The sequence below is a fragment of the Vipera ursinii genome (genome assembly GCF_947247035.1).
Source record: "Vipera ursinii genome assembly, chromosome: Z".
Classification (NCBI taxonomy): Eukaryota; Metazoa; Chordata; class Lepidosauria; order Squamata; family Viperidae; genus Vipera; species Vipera ursinii.
In genome coordinates this window covers 69211312-69227531 of record NC_139517.1, presented here as the reverse complement: position 1 = coordinate 69227531, position 16220 = coordinate 69211312, and the positions used below count along the sequence as shown (strand labels likewise).

At 37.4% G+C, this 16220-nt stretch overlaps 1 protein-coding gene across 2 annotated transcripts in view; it reads right to left on the bottom strand.

Moving 5' to 3' along the window:
- Positions 1 to 595, bottom strand: part of ELMO1 (engulfment and cell motility 1) — a 320050-nt gene extending 319455 nt beyond the window's left edge. For both annotated transcript variants that reach the window (XM_083378295.1, XM_083378296.1), the window contains exon 1: positions 435 to 595. The gene's annotated coding sequence lies outside the window, so the exon portion shown is untranslated. The remainder of the gene's footprint in view (positions 1 to 434) is intronic.
- Between the last annotated feature and the right edge of the window lie 15625 nt (positions 596 to 16220).

Genomic DNA, 16220 nt, shown 5'->3' with positions numbered 1-16220 from the left:
TCCCCCCACACTGCCTCGCAACGCCGGGATACCATCGGCGTAGCAACCCTTTGACGTTTTCATTCGCAGGAGCTATTGCACCCTGACCCCCTTCCCCACCTCGCTCTCAGTGCTGCAATTAAGGGCGGGGGTCCATCTGTTGTCGCCACGCATCGCGTTTCCCACGCATGCCTTCATTACTAGCTAGAGTCCCGCCAGCGCAGGTGGCGTCATTCTTGTTACAATACCCGCACAGCATCACACTTCCTTGAGGCTTGCAAGCGTCCTTCACATACAGTAGTTTACACTGAACTCAGCGGGATTTGACGTTGTTAAGACCAATAACAAAATGCTGTAGCTCTTTCCCTTCCCCCAGCAGTCCCCATCTCCATACAAACACACGCCTCTGGCAAGCCACGCTCCTTCCTCCTCCCACTAATCAGAAATTAAAGTACCTTTTTCTAAAGTAGAATCAGTTCCACAAAGTGCGGAGCTAAACAATGAAGTTGGCTGCCCAGGGGCAGAAGGCAAGACCACCAGCAGTTTCTCCTAGCGCCTCCACCATTGAAGTTCGCCTTTTGCCGCGGCTTGTTTTGATGTTTCTGACCCCCCTCCCCCTTTCTATCCCATCCTCAGCCTCCCGAGCACTTATAGAGCTCCCAGCCGTCGTCGCTGCTGCTGCTGTCGCTGCTCTCACTTCCTCTTCCTCCCTCCTGCTGGCCGGAGGCACGATTTGCATTTCCAAGAAGCTACTAAAAAATTATCTAGATAGGCGTGAATCTCAGTGGGGAAGAATTATTAAGTCATTTAGGGACTTCGTGCTTTAACTCTCGAATCGCAATCCCATCCTCAATCACATTCATTGAAATGTAAATTGCAAAGAGTTCACTAAAATTGGAAGAGTCTTGTCCAGGACTCGATACAATCAAATTCGCATGAATTTATGTATTCTGCGTGTATATGTTTCTGCCTTTCTACCTACCTACAAGGTATATCTTGAAATGTTCTAAACTAGAGTAAATTGTTAATATATATGTGCGTGTATGTGTAAAAATTGTTGTATTGATCGTATTGTTGTATTGCAGTAGGATGTTTCGTGCTAGTAACGGAAAATCGCTGTCAAACACTACTAGCTCAAGCAGTTTTTAGCTTCAGAACAGTATAGCGGTTCAGAAAATCTCCAAAAGAGGGCGGCAGTAAATATAAACAGTGAAACTGATTCCTCCCTTTTAGCTCCAGGCTTAAGCTTCTAATTAAGGTTGCAATTACAAAATGTATTTTGCCAGCTATTAGCATAGGTGAATCCTGCAGTGCCTAAATCTATTGCCAGCAGCACTTTATTTCTAAGTTACAAAATTTTGGCAGATTCTCCCGCTGCAAGATATTCTCAATAGAATTTTAGGGGGTAGAGAACTTTGAGGAGATACAGTAGCTTGTAAATTGTAGGTTGAAAAGCTGGGTCAGATTCCCAGCTGTACATTGAATTGTTCAAGTTAAGAGTGGCTGCTTTTATTATGATTGGCTCATTAAGCTGGTTGTTTCTGCCTTAAACTTTAGATGAAGCCTAAAGGCATAAATTGCAAGCACTTTTGACATTTCAAGTCATGGATTACTTTCTTTGTGTTCCATTGATCATTCATTCCTTAGAAATGAGTGAGTTTATTATGTGGGTCCTAGAAATTAGAGGGATTTTTGATAAGTGGAGTCTTATTGCATAGTCTGATAACTTTATCAGACAGTTTTATCGATTACATCTGATTAACTGAGAAATCTACTTAGTAAAAATAGTGAGCAGATATGTTTGAAAAAAACTCAACAGTTCTTTTACACTTTAGAAAGTTGGAATACACTGACATTTACATCTAGTGATTCTGTGCAACTTCTAGACAACTGAAGATTGAACTTGGCTTTTTCCATCTGGCTGTTCAAAGGTAAAAAACTTATTAGTGGTCTTTAGCAAAGGTTTGATATTTGATTTCGCTCAAGGTAAGCCTGCATTGTATTTTAATTTTCTTCCATGCTACTAGCTGTCAATATCATTTCCTTATTGTGTACTTTTATTTTATGATTTAATTTGTTTAGAAAGGAGGATCTGAAGTGGGAGGAAAATAGCAGGAGATGCAAAGGGATGGTTAACAATATGGGAAATTTAAGTTTAAGTTTATTGAATTTATATACCGCCCTTTTCCCGTAGGACTCAGGGCGGTTTACAAAGTATTTAAAAACATCAATACAATACAAGAGTTAAAAACAGTTAAAATAATTAAATTTGATCCCTGAGGGGGGAAAAATGACAAGAATGGAACTAGCAGGAATAGAATGAAAGAGACCTTCTCGTTCATAGCGTGAAAAATGATCCTACCTCTCTAGAGCTTTCTCCACTTTGTTTTTGGAAAGGAAATATTCCAGTCCAAGAATTGCTACTACATAAATAAATCATATTAATAATGTATTTATATTGTTTAGACAGCCAGGTTGCTGTAGTGGTTAAGACATCAGGTTTTGATGGAGTTTTGATGCCCTAGATATAAAGTACAGCTGATAATCTTGGGCTAGTTACTTTCTCTCCGTCCTAGGAAGGAGGCAGTGAAATTCTGCAACAGAGAACAGAACTGAAGCCGGGGGAGGCGAAAGCAGGGAGTGAATCACGTTCAAGGTATGGGATTCACTCTTACGAATCCTCAAGTTACGAATGGAATGAGCAGGCTCCATTACATTCATAACTTGAGGACTACCTGTACAAGCAAGCCAAATTAATAACTGAATATTTTGGAAGCAAAATTAATGAAGAAGAAAAGACTGTGGTACCAAAAAGATGGTTCAGGTTGGAAAATAAGATCAGCATGCTAAGATCAGATGCAAACAAGTTACAACAGATTAGTACAAGGCAGCAGATATGCTATAGTTACCATTACTGAAACCTGGTGGGATGAAACTCATGACTGGAATGTACTGATAGAACGATATAAATTATTCAAAGAAATAGATCCAACAAAAAAGGAAGTGGAGTTGTACTATACATAAAAGATCACTACATCTCTATAAAAATATACAAAACCAAGAGTCAGGACCTTAACTGATCCTCCCAAGAAAGCAGAACTCTTGAAATGGACATCATTTCAAAGGAACTTTTATTGAAAGGTGTTGACAGCCGTAATAGAAGGCAGGATCTGATTTACCATGCAAATCAATGTCAAAAGAGTCAATGAAAACCCCACCCCAACTGTTCATCCAGATGATTTAAATGGGCCAATCCACAGGTGTGAAAATGTTGTGGGAATGGAGTGATAAGGCACTGTTTCAAGGCTGTTAGGTCTCTGCACCTCTTCTTTTGTGCCCGGAGATAAGGCAGATGGTTGGAGACACATTCCATTCTCACCCCGAGAGAGAAATATCAAAGAGGATAAAGCAAGGAACAAAGCAAAGGAAATACACTGCAAGAACCCCAAGCTTCCCTCCCCAGAAGAATGGCAGAATCCAAAAAAGAATAAGAAGCCCCATGTCCATAGAAAGACAGGGTTCTGACACCAAGGATGAAAACCTCCTAGCATCCATATGGGTCAATATAAAAGAAAAAAATAATGGCATTGCTATAGGAGTATATTACAAGCCATCCAACCAAGCAGAAGAAATAGATGAATTAACAAATGTTTGTAGGAAACATACCACAGTAGTAATGGGAGAGTTTAACTACCCTGATATCAACTGGGAAACAAACTCTGCAGCAAGTGGGAGATTGAGCAGATTCCTAACCAACTTAGCTGACAACTTTTGTCACCCAAAAAGTAGAGGAGGGAACTAGAAGGAAAATTATACTAGACATAATTCTTACTAATAGAGAAGAAGTGATAGACAGAGTTGAAATAGTGGGAACCCTGGGCGAGAGTGACCATGTCATACTGGAATTCAATATAATGAAAACATAAGCAATAGAATATAATCCAACCAGTGTCCTAAACTTTAAAAGAGCTGATTATAACAAATAAGAAAAATTCCATAGATGAAAATCCTAAAGGGGAAAACAACTCAAGAAGAATGGGAAACACTGAAAAATACAATCATAAAAGCCCAGACGAACACAATACCATTAAAAAAGAAAAACAAGAAATCCAAGAAGAAACCAGCATGGTTACACAAAGTCTCTCTTGTAAACTGAAAGACAAAAAGGATAAGTACAAAAAATGGAAAGAGGGACACATAACTAAGACAGAATATCAGCAGATAGCCGGAATCTGCAAAGATGAAATCAGGAAAGCAAAGGCTCAGAATGAACAAAGACTTGCAACAAAAGTCAAAGATAATTTAAAAAGTTTCTTTCAACATACAAATAACAAAAAAAGTCAAGGAAACAGTCGGTCCACTAAAGAGAGAAGATGGCAAGGAAGTAACAGCAGAGAGAGCTGCTTAACTTATTCTTTGCATCAGTTTTCACAAAAAAAAAGAAACTATAGACCACAGGTCTGCAACCCACAGCTCCGGAGCCGCATGCGGCTCTTTCAGCTGTCTCCTGTGACTCCCAGTCCTCTGCCATGTGCAGTCCAAAAAAAAAAGTGGGACTAAAAAAATTCAACCAATCAATTCAAATATGCAAGGTAGATGCATATCTCGCCTTGGCTCCACTCTTCAGTCAAACCCTGTTGTGCACATGTGCGCATGTATGCGTATGTGCACACATTTTTTGCAGCTCCCAGTTTTTCCTTTTGTGAGGGAACCGGTTCCGAGTGGCTCTTTCACTGTTTCAGGTTCCTGACCCCTGCTATAGACCAATCTAGTAAAAACATAAATGTAAAAGACAAACTAGAAATAAAAATTAAAATAAGCAAGAAAATGGTAAGAGAACATCTGTCTGACCTTGATGAATATAAATCACCAGGACTTGATGGATTATATCCCAGAGTTCTGAAGAAGCTGACAAGATGTTATCTCAGAATCGTCGTATCGTATCTTTAAAAAACTTGGAACATTGAAGAACTACCTGAGGATTGGAAAAAGCTGATTCAGTTCCCATCTTCAAAAAAGGAAAAAAAAACAGACCCAGGAAACTACAGAGCAATCAGCCTGACATCAATATCTGGGAAGATACTGGAAAAAATAATCAAAAAACAGATCTGTGAACATCTAGAAATAAATAAAGTTATAACTAGTAGCCAGCATGGGTTTATTAAAAACAGATCATGCCAAACCAATTTTATTTCATTCTTTGACAAAATGACTAAATTAGTAGACCAGAGAAATGCTATGGACATAGAATATTTAGACTTCAGCAAGGCATTTGACAAAGTAGACCACAATGTACTTCTTGGTGAGCTAGATAAATGTGTGATAGACAGCATCACCCTTAGATGGATTTGTAACTCAACTACTCAGTGAGTAGTCCCTAATGGTACTACATCTATATGGAGGGAAGAAAGCCATGGGGTACCACAAAGTTCTGTCTTATTGAAGTACTCTTCAATATCTTCATAAATGACTTAGATGAGGGAATAAAAGGGGATCTTATCAAATTTACAGATAACACTAAACTGGCAGGAATAGCTAATCCTGCAGAAGACAAGCTCAGAATCCAAGAAAATATTGACAGACTTGAACAATGGGCCCTATCTAACAAAATATTTAATGTGGAGAAAAGGAAGGTTTTACACCTAGACAGGAAAAATGAAAGGGACAAGTATAGATTAGGTGAAACCTGGTTCAAAAACAGTAACTGTGAGAGGGACGTTGGAGTCCTAGTGGACTATCACTTAAACATGAGTTAGTAGTATGCGGCAGCAGCTAAAAAAGCTAATATAATCCTTGGTTGTATAAACAAGAGGAATAGAATCAAACTCACATGAAGTATTAGTACTGCTTTATAAAGCCTTATTAAGGCCACATCTGGAATACTGCATCCAGGTTTGGTCACCACATTACAAAAAAGATGATGCGACTTGGAAAAAAAAAGTGCAAAGAAGAGCAACTAAGATGATTAAAGGTCTGGAGACTAAAACATATGAAGAACAGTTGCAGGATTTGGGAATGGCCAGTCTAGAGAAAAGAAGAAATAGGGCGGACAGGTTAGTATTTCAGTATTTGAGAGGCTGCCACAAGGAGGAGAGGGTCAATTTATTTTCCAAAGCACCAGAAGGCAGGAACAAGAAACAACAGATAGAGGGCTTTCGGTTTACCATGCAGCCGCTATGGATGGCTGGGAGACTTGCTCTCTCTCCCCTGTCCAGTTTTGCATCACTGGAGGGCCCTGAAAAGGGCCAAAAGTCGTCCCAAAGAGGCAACCAGCAAGGAGGGGCACTTGCTGGATTGCGGGAGAGCCACAACTCTCCCGTTAGACCTGGCAATCCCTCCAAACCGGCAGATGAAAGGACCAGCCATTATAGCTCATCCCTAGGCTCTGAACAGCCGAAGTCACAATTTCCACCAGGCAACTCTTAAAGCAGCGCGGAAGAGACTAGGTGAGATCTACCTCTTTTACACCCTAATTACTTTCTGTACTTCCTTAAGCTGCTAAGCATTTTCCACCATGCAGTGAGGGAAGGGGGACTTTTGCCCTCCCTTAGCAGCAACTAAATACCCAGGGGCATTTTAAATGTTGAAAAAATAACTGAATCCCAATTGGAACTTTATTTCTCAAAGCATGTGGATTGAAAGATTTTTTTATTTCCTATTTTTCATTGTCTACTTCTGTTGGAACTCTGGATTCTTTATTATGAAAAAAGAAAAAGAAAAACTGAAAAGATTAAGACAAGTTTGGGATTCAAAGGGAAACTTTAAAAGGGGCCTGGCTGACTGACCAAGGAAATAGATAAGATACATACCTTTGAGAACTTTGAAACAACAGTTGTGAAAGGCTTTGTGTTCCCTACCTAGAAAAAAAAATCTCTCTTTTGGATTTTCTAAGTGTAAAGCCTTTAGCTTAAAATACCAATATGGAAGAAGACCAGGAACAAAATTTATTTATGGATGAAGATCAACAAACTCTCGCTATGTTAAAAACACTAATCAAAATTCTTACCACAACCAATGAAATACTAAGAGGCTATGGGAAGGAACAAGGAGACAGCCCAAACTGATATGAAAGCCCAAACTTTGACCACAACTAAAGAACCATCTATACAAAGTACAATAGAAAAAATGAAACATTCAAATATGATGACAGAAGAATCTACTATTCAACAAATATTGATATTTGAAAATCCAGAAAAGACATTGACAACCTGGAAAAAGAAAAAGGTTTCTTATACAACTCAGAAGGAACTAGAGGATCTAGATAAAGAACAGTTGGATGAGAAGACAAACAATTCAGAACAACCACATAGATATGGAAGAATAAAGAGACGACCCACTAGACTTACAAGTCCTCTCAAAAAAATGGCGACCGGAGGGTTTTGCCAATATCAATTAATATACATGATATTACAATGAGATTGGTTCGATGACCCAAAAACAAGAATATGGAAGATGATTTGGCAAAGGAAAAAAATCAGTATAAGACTCAAGAAGAATGGAGTTTTGACCATCTTATTGAAATCTGAAACAGAATGTACTTAAATAGATGTGTATGTTGAACACAAGACATTGTTATGAACTGAGATAAAGAAAAAAATTTGGTCATTAAAATTTAGCAGTATAAATACTAATAGCTAATTTGAATATTGATTTGTACATAAAGGTCATGTAAAGGTGAATAATGTAGATAAGCTAAAAACTTATTGTTGAAAGTAATAAATAGGTCCATATGGAATGTTAAAATTGAAAATTATCAGTTTAAGCAAGAGATAGCAGATACAAAGAGAAAGAGAAGAAGTATTAAATATTGAAATAAAAAGAAATTTTGATTACTACTTAAAAAAACAACTGAAAATTAGCAAAAAGGAAGGATATCATAATGTATCTTTAATTTGCTGACATAGAGGGTGAGAAGTTAAGTAAACGGGATGTGTATTTTGAATATTAGATTTTGTGAGGAATGGTGATAGATGAATTGGGAGTATACTAAAAATCTTGGGAATGATAAATATCAAATGTTAAATTTAAATGTTAGTGGAAATTAAAACTGAAAAATCTATTAGGTCATTAATTGTCTAAAAGATTGTATGTTAAAACAATTAGAATATGTATAAACTAAAAACTATGGATATATGTAAGAAAGTTATTTTCTATGTGATTGATAGGATAAAACCTGTCTTTAAATTTATAAATAGACAGTATATATGAAGGGGAAAAGAGAGGAAATGTTTATGGTAGCAATTTGAAATCTGTACTAATGATATCTGTATGTAGTTGAATTACTACTACCCAGCCACCATGTTGCTTTTCAAATATGTGAATATAATATTAGAAAATCAATAAAATTTGTAAAAAAAAAAAAGAAGAAACAACAGATGGAAACTAATCAAGGAGAGAAGCAAACTAGAATTAAGGAGAAATTTCCTAACAGTGAGGACAATTAACCAGTGAAACAGCTTGCCTTCAGAAATTGTGGGTGCTTCATCACTGGAGGCTTTTAAGAAGAGACTGGAGAGCCACTTCTATGGAATGATATAGGGACTCCTGCTTGAGCAGGGGGCTAGACTAGCTCTATTCTGATTAATTGAGATAAAGAAGCTGAAGAAGAAGAAGACTAAAGAATATCTGTTCATGAAATATAATCTAGAATATTAAGGAAATACTGGAAACAAACAGCAAATAACCGCTATAGCCAAGAAGATCAGGAGATATAAAGCTCAATATCAGGAGATATAAAGCTCAATAGATAGAATCTCCAATTTCAATCAAATCAGAAATGTTTCATCAAATCCATCAGTAGAGAGACTGTAGGGAATCAGTCAATACTTGACAAAGAAAAAACTGTGCAGTTCTGCCCACAGCTATGGGACAAACAAAGAAATACAGACTGACTATAAACAATGGCATGTAGCAACAATAGTGCATTGAAATATCTTCAAATAACCATGGGCCTGCAAACAAGAACAGCTGGGACCATAAAGTAGGCAAGATAATAAAAAATGAAGTAGTAGTAGTAGTAGTAATAAAGTTGGAATGGACCTTGAAGGTCATCTAGGCCAACCCCCTGCTCAGGCAGGAAACCCTATACAATTTCAGACAAATGGCTATCCAGTCTCTTCTTAAAAACTTCCAGTGTTGGAGCATTCACAGCTTCTGGAGGCAGTTCCACTGATTAATTGTTCTAATTGTCAGGAAATTTCTCCTCACTTCTAGCTTCTCTCTTTGGATAGTTTCCATCCATTGCTTCTTGTCCTGCCTTCAGGTGCTTTGGAGAATAGCTTGACTCCCTCTTCTTTGTGGCAACCCCTGAGATATTGGAACACTGCTATCATATCACCCCTCGTCCTTCTCTTCATTAAACTACATACCCAATTCCAACAATCATTCCTTATATGTTTTAGCCTCCAGTTCCCTGATCATCTTTGTTGCTCTTCTCTGTACTCTTTCTAGAGTCTCAACATCTTTTTTACATCATGGTGACCAAAACTGGATGCAGTATTCCAAGTTTGGCCTTACCAAGGCATTGTAAAGTGATATTAACACTTCACGTGGTCTTGATTCTATTCCTCTGTTAATGCAGCCTAAGACTGTGTTGACTTTTTTGGCAGCTGCAGCTCACTGCTGGCTCATATTTAAGTAATTGTCCAGTAGAACCAGGCCTTTTTTTGTCATAGAACGCTCAGAACAGAGTTCTGGCACCTTTTTTTGGATGGAACCTTGTAGGGTAGGCAAGGTGGGTTGTATGACGTGTGAGTTCCAGCACCTTTTTCTTTTACAAAAAAAACACTGAGTAGGACTCTTAGATTCTTCTCACAGTTACTACTATTGAGCAAGGTACCGCCTATACTGTACCTGTGCATTTGGTTTTTCTTGCCTAAATGTAGAACCTTACTTTTTTCACTATTGAATTTCGTTTTGTTATATAACACCCAATGTTCAAATCTGTCAAGATCCTTCTGTATCTTAAGCCTATCTTCTGGAGTGTTGGCTCTTCCTGCCAGCTTGGTGTCGTCTGCAAATTTGATGAGTTCCCCATCTATCCCCTCATCCAAATCATTGATGAAGATGTTGAAGAGCACTGGGCCCAGAACAGAGCCCTTTAAAGTTAAATTGTTGTAGGACTTTAGAATTCAAGCAGACAAGCACCTGCCACATAAATACTCCAAACTTAACAGCTGGCAATAAGAAAGACAAAAAAGTCTGGACAGCAGACATTGCAACACCTGGAGACAGCAGAAGGGAAGAGACAGGAACAAAAAATCACAAAGATCTGCAAACAGAAGCAGAACAACTGTGACAAAAGAAAACAAAGATAGTGCCAATAGTATTGCAAAACATGTGAAGCACAATCAGCATTGTCAAAAATTAGCATCACTGCATTGCAAAAGGCATCTTTATTTGGAACAGCTTACCAACCATAATAAAACTTATTAGAGTCTTCCCACAAGTCACTTGAGGGCACACATCTTGTGTATGTGGTACAAAAAGTCTAGTTGAATAATGACCTTGGGGAAGAAATGATATTTCACATTATAAGAAATGGGCAGTATTTAAATAGCATAATCTATGATACCATTTAAATTATATATCTTTACTAGTATCACTGTATCTGCAAAATAAAGCTGCGTATTTGAGTGTACAAACTGCAGATTTGAGCAATGTGCATCCAGCCATGCCAAACCTTTCGCACTAAATGGGGTTCCCTTGGCTACAGAAATCCCCTGTTTTTGCTTTCAGCTTAAAGTTGTAACTGATTGAGGGACCCACACTACAGGATCATGAAATAAATTCATATCTTACACACAGTCTAGACTCTAGTGAATACTATGGCAAAATGAATATGCTGTAATAAATAGCAAAATGTCAGTGAATGCATATATTTTTCAGTAAAACAATTAAAAAATAATAACCAGTATTACTATCTATTAGATCACATTGACAGATGAAAAATATATTCTTTCTGAAAATACTACTTGTTGCATCACAACACTTCTGACTGCCTAAAAAAATAGCATGGCTCAATTTGCACTGTTTTCTAATTTGGGAAACAGATGCTGAAAGAGGAAAAACATAATAGGGTGAATAGAAATGAGCCAAGTATTTATTGTTACCTTTAAATTTTTCTATTAAAATTGGAGAATAATGCTACAGTGATTTCTTGAATAATACAATAATAAATTACTGTCAAAATATACCACGTTCTTGTTAGTATCTTTATCAAAAGAAGAGTTACGAATGTATGGATAAACACTTCTTCTCAAAGAGGTAGGATTTTGAAATGATAAAATTGCTCTAAAGGTGCTTTTCAAAAAGCAATTGAACTTTCTTGGTTTTTTTTTCCTTGAAGAACTTTCGCTTCTCATCCAAGAAGATTCTCCAGTTCTGGCTGAATGATGGAGAATGGAAGGATTTATATTCCTTAGCAGTCATCTGGTCATTAGCACTCTGAAGATCAATCATTAGCTCTCTGTGAGGTCATTTGGAGTCTGTATCCTTGGGGTCACCTGAATCAGAAAGCAAATGGGTTTGGAACCTTGTGGAATCTTCTTGGGACTGAGGAGAGGACAGTGTTGTAGACAAAGGATAGGTGGTGTCATATCCCTCCCCCTCTGATGAGAGAGGGCTGTTTAGTTTTAATATAGGTGACCTCTTTGACCCGTTTCAAACCTGTGGTCCTTTTTGTCCAGAATGTGAACTTTCCTGTCCTCTCAGCAGTCCAAAGAAGGTTTCATAGCCATAATTTAAGTGGCCCTGAGGGTACAGCCCCTCAAGTGGTCTCAACAACTCTCAGAGAACAAATGACCAACCTTCAGAGTGCTAGTGACCAGATGACCGCTAAGGAATATAAATACTTCCACTCCCCACCATTCAACCAGAACTGAAAAAGCTTCTTGGATGAGAAGTAAAAGATCTTCAAGGGAAAAAAACCCCAAGAAAGTCCAATTACCTTTTGAAAAGCACCTTTGGGACAACCATGAATGGATGATTGAGAATCTCCAAAGACAAATAATGAAATGTTTACTAAAATTTGTAACATTTTAAGATGCTCACTATACAGTTTAACATAGCTGTTAATTAAAAACATCACAGTCCCAAGCCTATATTTTGTGGGGGGAAATAGCACGTGATAACTTTGTGTTTTTCAAAATGTTAATTGAATAAAGACTGCGAGGCAATAGTTCTAAAATTTTTGTTTTTCTAATGGCCCATTTAAACATTGCTAAGGGGTTTCAAGAGACTTCTTAATTGTTTTTGTTTTACAAATTAAAGTACATATGTAATATTTTAAGTTTTTTTAAAAAAAAATTAAATGTACTATAATAATAAAAACAGTATAACAAAAATTGTAAGCTTTAAGTCAAGGGACTGAAAAGAACTCTCATTAAGTATAAAAAATTGAATGAAGCACCCCAGGATATCCTGATTGATTCTGATCATAGAATAAATGGTCAAACTTCATTGCTGTGGTGATAGTCTGAGAACTGCCCTAGATTAATTTAATGTGTTAGCTACTGATTTTAATAAGAGGAAAATAGGAAATATAAAATAAGATTGTGACTTCTGTTAAGTAATCTACCACATTCCCTAATCTTTCCCTTTCTGTAATCTGTTTTTATTAAGGGATTCCATCAGCACTGCTATGTGTTAAATATTTTCAGATCTCATAGAATTACCCCAAAATGAGATTATGGAATCCTTTTTTCTGTATTTGAAAAAACACAAGTTCAAATATGAACAATTATTGTGGCAAAATTAAAAGCTGTTAATTTGAAATAGCATATCTGCCCAAACTTTCAAATGGGGAAATTAACTTTACATGGAACAAGAATGTTTGAAAAACCATGGGTATTTTGGTTATTATTTTACATCAAGACTGCTTTTATAAAATGGCCTCTGTATTTGTAGAAAAACAGCTACAGTTAAATCTCATTGGTTCTTTAACGTGCTGGCTAAGAAAAGAGATACATTTTTAATAGAACACAATGTGCTGTTCGTTATAATGGCAATAAATATGTGCTTTCATGGATGGGGCTTGAATCAAAATGCCTGCTACTGGAACTTCAGAAATAGTGTGGCTCCTTTATCAAATAATATATACAATTATTTTCATCTTTCAGTACTTATAAATAATCTGCACGCGCTGAAGAAGACAAAGCATACAGAGTTATTTGTCATGCTATTTGGCAGGGAGATAAGGAATGTCCCATAGATATGACAATGTAGGATACTATGATGCTTGTTCACTGATTTAGAACTGGTAAGACCTGATTCAAATCTTTTTCTGGAATGGAATCCAACATTTAAGCCAGTCACTATTTCTCAATATTTTATTTCATAAGATGTTATAAGGTTATAACAGAGGCAAAGTCTTTTTCTTGAGCCCCATGTAAAAAATAAAACTTTTAATTTTGTCATAACATGGACTCCCTAAAGCATCAAATAAAATTGAATTCTACTATGCCTCTCCTATGTAATCTCATATATACAACTGCACAGCTGGATAAAACTAGATTGCTTCTCTAGTTATTCCACCAAGGATCACCATCATAACATCATTAACTCCTAGATCAGTGGTTCTCAACCTTTTCTTCACCATGACCCCCCTTTTAAATATCTTTTGTGCCAGAGATCATGGCTAGGGACCACCAAGACTTAACTCAAGATTTAAAGCATAACTTTTCTTCAAGCCTTTGTGGACCCCCTGTGATGACATCGCTGCCTCCCAAAGGTCTGCAGACCACAGATTGAGAACCACCATCCTAGATAATTACTAACAGACTAACTAAAATGGGGACATCTGAAAATGGAGCATTCCCCTCGATTGGGCAGAGCATTAGTCAGTTTCCCCAAAGACATTGGCTTTCAATTATCTTCTACTTTTTGCTAAAGAGGTTATAGTAAGAAAAAGAAGAGCAAGGACAGCCTGCCTTTCAATCTGCAGAAAAGAGCCCCAGATGAATTCTCTTCAGATGTATTCTTAGTGGTGAAGTGTGAATATGAGCTGAAATCCAAAAGCTTACAAAAGCAAATAGTAAGTATCGTTCAGCTAGACTGATAGTGTTGATTCTATCTGGAATTTTCTGTGTTTCTTATTTTTCATAAACTTCATTTTATATCTTGGGATTTAGCTTAATAAGAGAATATTTCATTTAAACTTTTTTTCAGCGCACACAGCTGCAAGATTGTGCAATTACTCCTTGCATTTCAGGACTAGAAAAAGGGTTGTTAAAATCTGTAAAAATAGGCTTAAGGCAAAGTACCAAAGGACTTTCCTTTTTGTTTCCTTTTTGCATGGAAGACTCTTTAATAGATGGTCTCAGAAGTTTCCAGCATGGCAAGAAGTTTAACCTGTTTGATAGTAACCTGGTATAAATTTGTTTTGGCAGGGTAGCTTGGAAAAACGGATCTGCTAGTGAAAATTGTTCCTGATTTGGAGTAGAGTAGAATACAAGTGTCATAGAATAGAATAAAATTCTATTATACATTTATATATAAGAAAAAGAAAAATGGAAATTGTATATTCAAACTGATCAAGTATTTTTATCCCAGCAAATGTATGTGTTTTGGGATTGGACCATACCTACGTGCCATGGTTAGATCAGCACTGATCTCAAGAAGAACTGAACACTCCATTTCCTAAAAAAATAATCAAACATTCTGCACGTACTGACACTCACAACACTGTTCTCTAAAATCAATTTTTAAAAGAAATCATGCCATTCTGATGACAGGGTCTGTTATGGGAATCAGACAATCTCCTTTAAGAGACTGAGTAGGGATTGTACTGTAAACCAAATATCAGCAATTATATAGGATTATATAAAAGGGTCACTTGGTAAATTATTGAAGCAGACCATTGTTTTTGTTGATCACTTTCTTGATGGGTTCTATTTTCTATCAGAAAGATTTAAACTATGAAACTTGGGCAGGGCTCCAGACCCCTGAAAATTCTTTGACCCAGTTCATTATTTGTCAAGCTCAGTTGATATTATTAATAGGCCACTTCCTATACTTCTTATGAAAATAATCTTCATGTGAATAAAACATCTCTGTGAGAGTAGAAAATTTCCTTCAGTTTGGATAAAGGTTTGTGATACTATTTTGTTTAATTTAGAAGAAATAAGGGATTTGCACTTGTAGATCTCGGGCATTTTGAAAATACTCATTTGAACTCATAGTACCAAAGACTATAAATATGTGGAAGCCCCCCCCCCCCGCAGGAATGAAATATTTTGGGGAATATTAAAAGAGGCAGAATATTATACTTCTCCTAAAGGAGAAGAGAAAACATGCTCTTAAAAGCAGAAAGCAGCCCTAGTCTTCCTGCTATAGGAAAAACAGCCCCAAGCAGAAGCCAGAAGTCTTTAGAAATGAATATTTTGTACCTATTAAGAAAGACTGGGCCATCCCATTCATAAACAAAACGTTTTCAGCCACAGCTCCCACAGAAGGCTGGAGCTGATGGGATTAGAAAAACAGAGACTACTAAAATCTACATTCCCTACCCAGTTCCAAGGACAGAGCATGACCTCCCAACCACAATGGGAGTCAGGCAACAATAATTAGAATACTTTAAAAAGGCACACTCAAGCACAGGTCAATGTACATTTCACAAGGAACAGGAATCCCAATCCCAAAGCCCCAAAGAATGTATAAAAACCCACCTACTCTCAATTCCATTTTGTCAGCTGTCCCAGAATTGCATGCTGTTGTCACTTCTAATTTTAATTTAATTTAATTTAATAATATTTCTATACCGCCCTTCTCCCGAAGGACTCAGGGCGGTGAACAGGGCAAGAATAAAAATACAGGATTACAAAAGTTAAAAAAATGATTAAATACATGCCCATATACTAAAAATACAACTTAAAACCTCAATAAAATAACAATAACACCCCCCCCCCAGTCCCCTCATCAGGCCAGGCCAGCTTGTTCAAAAAAGTATGTTTTTAGCTTGCGGCGAAAGGAGCGAAGATCGGGCGCCGTCCGGAGCTCAACCGGTAGCTGATTCCATAGCTCCGGGGCGCCCACAGAGAAGGATCTCCCCCTGGGGGCCACCAATCGACATTCTCTGACCGGTGGCACCCTGAGGAGGCCCTCTCTGTGGAAACGCACAGGGCGGAGGGAAGTTGATGCCGGCAGCAGGTGTTCCCTAAGGTACTCCGGACCCCTGTCATGTAGGGCTTTGAACACCATTACTTCTGCTCATCAAATAAATAGAAAACTTCTTTCTTAGCAGC